This window comes from Microtus ochrogaster, unplaced genomic scaffold, assembly GCF_000317375.1.
Source record: "Microtus ochrogaster isolate Prairie Vole_2 unplaced genomic scaffold, MicOch1.0 UNK110, whole genome shotgun sequence".
In the NCBI taxonomy this organism is placed as follows: domain Eukaryota; kingdom Metazoa; phylum Chordata; class Mammalia; order Rodentia; family Cricetidae; genus Microtus; species Microtus ochrogaster.
Window position 1 is genome coordinate 62,387 of NW_004949208.1, and position 7,867 is coordinate 70,253.

The following is a 7,867-nucleotide window of genomic DNA, read 5'->3' on the forward strand; positions in this document are numbered from 1 at the left end:
CCTGCCTCTGCCTCCCGAGTGCTAGGATTAAAGGCATGCGCCACCATCGCCCGGCTCTAGGCAGTCAGATCTAAAAACAAAGATAAAACAAAATTCCTGAGCTATGATGCCCTAAACTGGGTCAAAACCTCTTGGCTGAGGAAGTCATATGACCTACTGGGGAAGCAATAGCTGTTTTTTGGCGAAATGGACAGGATGTGCCTACTAAACTCGCTTCGAACAACTGTGTTATTCATGTCTGTGGAGGAATGCAGCTGTCGGCTTTTGTCAGAGAGCTTCTTCCTGCAGTCTTCAGGGGTGACTGCAGAGACTCATAACAAAGTACAGATGACTTTCTATTGAATGAATACTGAGCCAGGAAGGAAACATCTATATCAACCTCCACCCACCCAAGGATCAGGGAACAACGCAGGAGAAAAATATAATGGGCAAAGAATCAATGTGGAACACTGAGTTCTGGTCCTGACCTCACAACAGCTGTGACTGCCTACAAAACAACTACACAAGATTGGGCCTGTCAACACAGGGCTTAGAAGGGAAAGGCATTCATGGTGTCCTGTCCCTCCCTGAGGAGTTGTATGTGATTAACAATTGATGAGGGGGTGAGATCTTCCTCAGCCGTTGGTAAGGTACCCATGCTCCCGTAAGCAATCTTTCAGTCGTGGTCCTGTAATCAACACTGATAAAACTCACTGGGTCATGAATTTTTTTAAAATTAAAGATATGAAAGAATTCCAATTTTTGTTCTAAGGAACTGAAGGCTGCAGATCTCAGGCTTCAGGCATACTCTGTGCCATGAAGTCACTTAACATTTGTTCTGGGTCTACTAAGGCAGAAATAATCCTTGAGAATCAGAAAACCTGGTTCAAATCCCAGGCTAATCATATGCTAACTCCAAAGTCACAGGCAACTGACACTCTCTAAAACACCCTGCCAGGCAAAGTTGTTAAAAGTTTAAACTGATACATGTAATTATGACTTGAATACACTGTATTCAGTATATGGGTTATTAATGATCTGCCTAAAACTCCTTTGAAGTTCTGATCACATCCAGTAAGGAGGAACCTAAGCCAGGCTATGTGTGAAATGTGTGATTATGACTCGGATACACTGTGTTCAGTAAATGTTTCATTTGTTACCTGCCTAAAACACTAAAACACTGCTGGAGTTCTGCTCACATTCAGTAAGGAAGAACCTAAACAAGGCTACACCAGAAGTTTCCACGTTTCAGTGCTTCCATCTGCTGACCAAAAGGAGTAGGCACCACTGGCGAAAGAGTTGCAAGATGCTAAAGCCAGGCATCATCTCTCTGCTGGCTACCGAAATCCCCCAATGAGGTAGATGTGGTGTAGCACATGTAGCTCCAGCTACCCAGCAGCAGTATAAAGTTTCGTGCAGCCCTTCGCCTCTCTGGGCCTGTCTGCTTAGCAGACAGATGGAATGACAATTCCGGAGATGTTGTGACTCCCAAATGATGATGCCTATGGGACACTTTACAAATCCTAAGCTAACCTCAGATACTCGAGGTCAAGTACTTTTGATGCTCCTTCTCCCACCATTCTGGGTACTGTGTGTGAAACTTCAGGAAGCTCTGACAACTTGGCCCTGCACTTGAGTAGCTCCAATGCAGTGGAAGAGGAGAGTCACGCTTCACAAAGGTACTCAGGCAGAATGGAGACTATGCGTGCCCAAAGAAGTCAAGGAAAGCTCTTCTGTTTTGTTGGGGAATATTAGTTTAAGGTGTGTTGCTTTTTTTATGCTGCATTTGTTTAACTTTGTGAAACTGTGATTCTTTGCCTGTCTAAAACACCTCTTGGTCTAATAAGGAGCTGAACAGTCAATAGCAAAGCAAGAGCAAGGATAGGCAGGGCTGGCAGACAGAGAGGATAAATAGAAGGAGAAATGAGGAAGAAAATGAGTAAGAGAACAAGGAGAGGAGGCCATCAGGAGCCAGTCACCCAGCTACACAGCAAGTCATGGAGAAAGAAGAAAAATAAACAGAGATAAAGATAAAAGCCCAGAGGCAAAAGGTAGTTAGGATAATTTAAGTTAAGAAAAACTGTCAAAAAAAAAAAAAGCCAAGCTAAGGCCAGACATTCATAACTAAAAATAAGCCTCTGTGTGTGGTTTATTTGAGAGCTGGGTGGTGGGCCCCTCTAAAATAAAAAGAATAAAACATCAAACAACACTGTTTACCAGCCTGTTTCAGGGTTCCCAGTTTTTCAGCCCCTCAAAAGCAAAGGCCACATCCAGGAAGACCTGCAGGTACACAATCATTGTACCTCTTATCATAATCCTTCTTTCTGCTCCACAAGCCCTTCACCTCCAGCAAGGACACAGAGTTAAACCCAAGTTCAAATCCAAATCTGTAGCTGGGGTCTGTGGGAGAATAGATCCCTTTAGAATCAGAGCTGCCTGTCACTCCTGAAACCAGGAAAAATCTTAACTCACACCTCCTAAGCTGCCTGAAATGGGAAGGCTTTCCTATAACTGACCTCCCTGTGGTCATCAGCTGGACTCCAAATACCTAGAAGAGTGCTGTTCTCAAAAACAGAATGCAAAATGGTACCCTAGTTTGCATGACAACTAGGAGGACTTCCTGAGATATCCAGAGCTGGTAACCTTGCATCAAATCTCTCTGGAAATGAGAGACCCCAGGAGATCTTCCTGAAGCTCTTAGAGGTGGCCCGCAGTTCCTCCCATCTATCCACTCATTAACTCACTGCAAAGCAGTGAAGAATTCTGGCTGCACCAGTTTAAATGAGAACGTCCCATGCAGGCCCTTGTGTTTGAATACTCGGTTCCCACTAGGTGGTGCTGTTTGAGAAGCTATGGAACCCTTAGGAGGCACAGCCTTGCTGGAGGACAGCATCACAGCAAGAGAAAAGACATTATTACAGAGAAAAATATCTACTGAGTGATCCCTCCAGCCCCCAATAATATCTTTTTAAAAGTACAGGCTAGCTGTTTTTAAAAACAAGTCCTTCAATTTGAATTTCAGATGTTTGGGAGAGTGATGTCCATCTAGTGTAGATCACATCCCGGATTTGTGTGTTGTGTGGTTTGGTGTTCTCTATCGATAGCAGGGAGTGACAGTAAGCTCCAGCTCCTGTCAGCTACGGGATCACAAGTGTTAAAGTCTGTGGTGTACTTTATTGCTGGACCAGGACACTCAGTAGGCTAGGTGTGTTGTGCATTTTAGACCACTCACACTTTCAGCCTGTGGTGGTTTTAGTTGTTGAGATGTAAGAACATTTTGAGTTGGGGGTGACAGTAATTGACTTCCTGCTACAGATGGCCTCTTTTAGATATTATTCCCTGCTTCTTTCCCTATTTTTCTTTTAATTTTAATATTTTATGAGTGTATTTTCATTTTACACCCTGTTGAATTTTATACAGACAATTTCTTCCAAGTATATAACGTACTTTGACTGTATTTATTCATCCCTTTCCCATTCTTCCCTTTAAATCTCCCCGCCCTATCGCTGATAGTCTCCTCCCTTCCCCTAATCTCCCTCTGCTTTCGTTCCTCATATATATGACAAATAGGATGCATGAAATTAAATAGATTTTGTATGACAAAGGAAACAGTGGAGTGGAGAGACAGTACACAGAATGGGAGGAAATATGTCTTCTTCCTTGTCTCCCTCCCATCCTCCCTCTCTTCCTGTCACCTCTGTCCCTTCCACCCTTCCTTTATTTTGATAGGATCTTACTATATAGCCTAGTCTGGTCTGGGGCTCATAATTTTTTGCCTTACTCTCCCTAGCACGGGGATTATGGGCTTTGCCACACTCCCTGACTTAAATACTGCTTTCAGTAGTAGGATTTTGTTGCTGATATATGGAAATACAATGATGTTTGTCTATTAACCTTATATCTACATTACATTGCTATACTCTTCTAATAATTTTAATAATCTTTATATAGGTTTTTGTTTTATTTCACTTTATGTTGGCAAAAATTGTGTGCACAAAGTTACAGCTTCCTTTTTCTCATTATAATAACTTATTTCTGAACATTTCTTCACCTATTAGGGCTAAAATTTCCCTTTTTTGCTCTCCAACCCTTACACTTCCTTCATAGCACTGCTGATACTGTACGGCTTTTGTCCGACTACTGTTGGTCTTTTTTAGTAGCCCAAAAGTTCTTTGAAAACACAGAGTAACTGCCTCTAAGTCTATGGAATGCAGTAAATCTTGGCCCAGAGTGAACATTTGGGAATAATAAAAAGTACCTATTGAACACTGTACTGTGCACTTTGCATAGGTTGTTTCCTTTAGTTCTCTTCTTAACACAAGATAGATACAACCATTGTTTCCTTTGTAAATGAGCAAACCCAGACTCAAAGAAGTTAAGCAACTTACCAAATATTACATAGCCAGGAAGAAACAGAGCTTGGATTTGAACTCAGACGTAATCTTTTATATTTTTCTCTGTATTAAAGTCTTTTTCTCTTGCTGTGATGAAATACCAGGACCAAAAGCAACATATGAAAGAAATCATTTGTTTTGTCTTAAGGTTACAGAAGAAGAGTCCACAACACTGGGGGAGTCATGGCAGCAGCCAGCCAGAGCAAGAGCCAAGAGATCACATCTTCTACTGCAGAAAGGTAGCAGTGACAGCAAGCAGGAAATGGGATGCTATAGCCCCCCCCCCCCAAACCACCTCAGTGATGCCCTTTCTCCAGCAAGGCTGTACCTCCTAAAGGTTCCATATCCTCTCAGAGTGGCACCGATCAGGAAGTTTCCTCATGACTAGCTAGCTTTCATAGTATCAGAAGTGCTATGTAGGGTACCATGAGAGAAAAGTCACCAGCATTTTCAGCTAGCTGTAAACCCTGTGTGCTACAGTAAGAACTGGCCTGGCAAGCCAGGCCATAGGTGCAATAGTAGCATGAATGTAATAGGAATAACTCTCTGTTCGGATTTAAGACCCACTCTACAAGAGGGAATGAATGCCTGCTACTGTAAACATGTCCAAGAATACATGAATTGGAAACTCATAGACGCGAGGGGTGATCCTGCTACTGTTAATTTGCTAAATGGACATTGTTTCATGCTCTGGTTTGTATCTCCATACCCATAGATAAGTGCAATTCTCAGACATCATCAGAGAAGCTTCTGTAGTGGGGGCTGGTTATTGTAGGAACGCAACACAAAGGACAGGAATAAGTACCTAGGGCATGCTCAGCCACAAGTAGGACAACTGTACCACACTCTCTACCACCAAGGCCCAGGAAACATCATATAAAAGGGGGCAGAAAGATTGCAAAAGCCAGAGTTTAAGAATAACTAGGATTAAAGAGAATTTAGAGACGTGGCAAGACCAATGCCCTCATTAACTCACAAAAGTTGTGGTTGCCTGTGTAAGGTCTGTACAAGACCAAGTCAGTCAGCATTCCAGCATGGAGGCAGGAGGGTTCATGAGCCCTGGATGCTAGTAAGGAACTATTAGTAGCTGATGGCTTTTAGGGGATGGAGGGTCTGTCTTTTTTTAATAGATGTGGTCCTGGTGGGTAGACCATGCCCTTGTAGGTGGCTCCCCATTCATTTATATAGAGCACAACAATTTTTTTTTTAAGTTTAAGGGATTCATGAAGTTGAAAGGCAGGTGGATGGTAAGGGATAGATCCAGGAGGAGTTAGAGAACGGAATACATTGTATGTACGTATAAAATTCTCAAAGAATTAATAAAATCATACATTCTTAAAGGATATGTGTACCAGGGAGCATGTACAATCATGCTTTAGCTGGTCTACTTACAGTAACAAAGTAGTGACAGCAACTTCATCAGTGTCCATTGACAAGAAAATAGTGATACGTTTACATAAAAGAATACTGTCTGCATTCCAGAAAAAGTGAATGAACATGACAACTTAATCGATATTGCTAGCATTCTGAAATAAAAATGTGAGTCACAGAATACTGCATACAACAAGATGATCTTTTAATAAACATCACTAGCATCTAAAGCTCAAAAATACTAGGTATTTATTTTTAAATGAAAGAAATTGCAGGTGCAAACTTTAGGATGGTGTTTGCCATAGGGAAAGGTACTGAATGCTCAAACATAAATTATGGTTGATAGTAATTGTTGGATTTGGTTGAAGTGATGTGAGTGTGTGTGTGTGTGTGTGTGTGTGTGTGTGTGTGTGTGTGTGTGTGTTTGAGGGTGAAGAGGAGGAAAAGGAAAGGAAAGGAAGAGATCAGAGAAAGGAATGGGAGGAGAGGGTAGGGAGGCCAAAGGAAGAGATCTATGTAAGGACCAGTGGAGATACTTCAAGAGCCAAGACTAAAGATTAGCTAGTTTTGTTCATAGTGTCCATTAGAGGAAATAAGAAAAGACACCTAATCAACCTTGGAGGATCTAAGGAAGGCATCCCAAAAAAAGGTGCTCACATACAATGACAAAATGTAGTTTGAGCCTATGGGTGGCTGAGAATCACTGCTGATCTGAATGGGAACTAAGAATCGTGAGAAATAATACTAAGTAACCACCCATAGTAATAGTTGAAGCCTAGGAAAGTGACTATGTCTGAGCCCTCCCTGCCCCACCGCACCCCTCTGTTCCCTTTCTCAGTCCCTCTGACTAGCTGAACTCCATCCAAATAACTGTGAATGGAGAATATGCAAAGAAGTGAGATCACTACAAACCCCCCAAGTCTCTAAACCATGTTACCAGGTCCTAAAGTCTCTGGGCAACTCGTCATCATCAATAGTGATGCTGGATTGTTGATTCTTTGCCAGTCCTGAGACGGAAAACACAATTGCAGGTTTGGGGTTTATACATCAGCACCAAGGACAGGTCCCTCCACTTTGACTCTGGAGAAGCTCTGAAAATAGGGAACATTCCAGATCAAAAACCCTTTTACCTTACCTAACCTACAATATGCTTTCTCTTGCTTCTTCCTTGACCTCCTGGCTTGTCTGCAGGCCCTCCATACTCTAATCTGTTGCTGTCTTGGGGGCCAGCCTCCAGCAGCACAGGGCTCAATAGGAATCCATGGTGTTGGAGTATACTAAGATTTTTCTATCTGAGGGGATTAGGGAAAAAGACACACACTCTCTTGATGGTTTCCTTCAAACCTTTTCTTTGTTATTCTTTTATATCCTCCATTCTATATTCTTATCTCTATCCAGAAATAGCCCTTCTGCCTCTCTTGATGTTTTCCTTCTAATCGATTTTAACTCCATCTTTATTCTTTCCTTTACAGTTTATATACCCCAGGGAAATCTTTCAGGCAATAAAAAAATTACAGTGTGGTTACATTCTGTTTTTCAAGTGAATAATTACTATTAATACAAAACAAATAGTAAAAAAAAATCAGCATGTTTTCCATATCTCTTACATGATTAACATATTATGTATTACAGATGAAAAACAAATTATCGTAAGAACTCAATGTACATTCATATGCAAGCAACTCATTAAAGATCAACTGTGTGGGTAAACAAAGTATTCTTGGCCAGGTCTTTTACTAGCCGGCTGCACTTTGCAGTTACAAAGAAAAGGCCAATTACTTTATTACTTATCTTGAAAGATAATCTCATAAGGAATCTTAAAGGAATCACAAACCTAAACTTTTATATATGAAAAAGAATCAGTCAGCTCTACTTTAAATCTTTAGGGTACATACCAGTCACTCATCAATAGTTTTTTTTTTATATCAGGAGATTAAGGGCAAAAATGGGTACAAGGAATTAATCATCACCTCTTGTCATCAATCAATCCTATCAAGAAAAGCATGTCAGCTAGTAATAATTGACAATCTGACCCCAATTCTATCATTAGAAACTTGTTCACGATGCCCCTAGCTTGATAGCTGTGGTGGTTTGAAAGAAAATGGCAGCCGGGCTATGGTGGC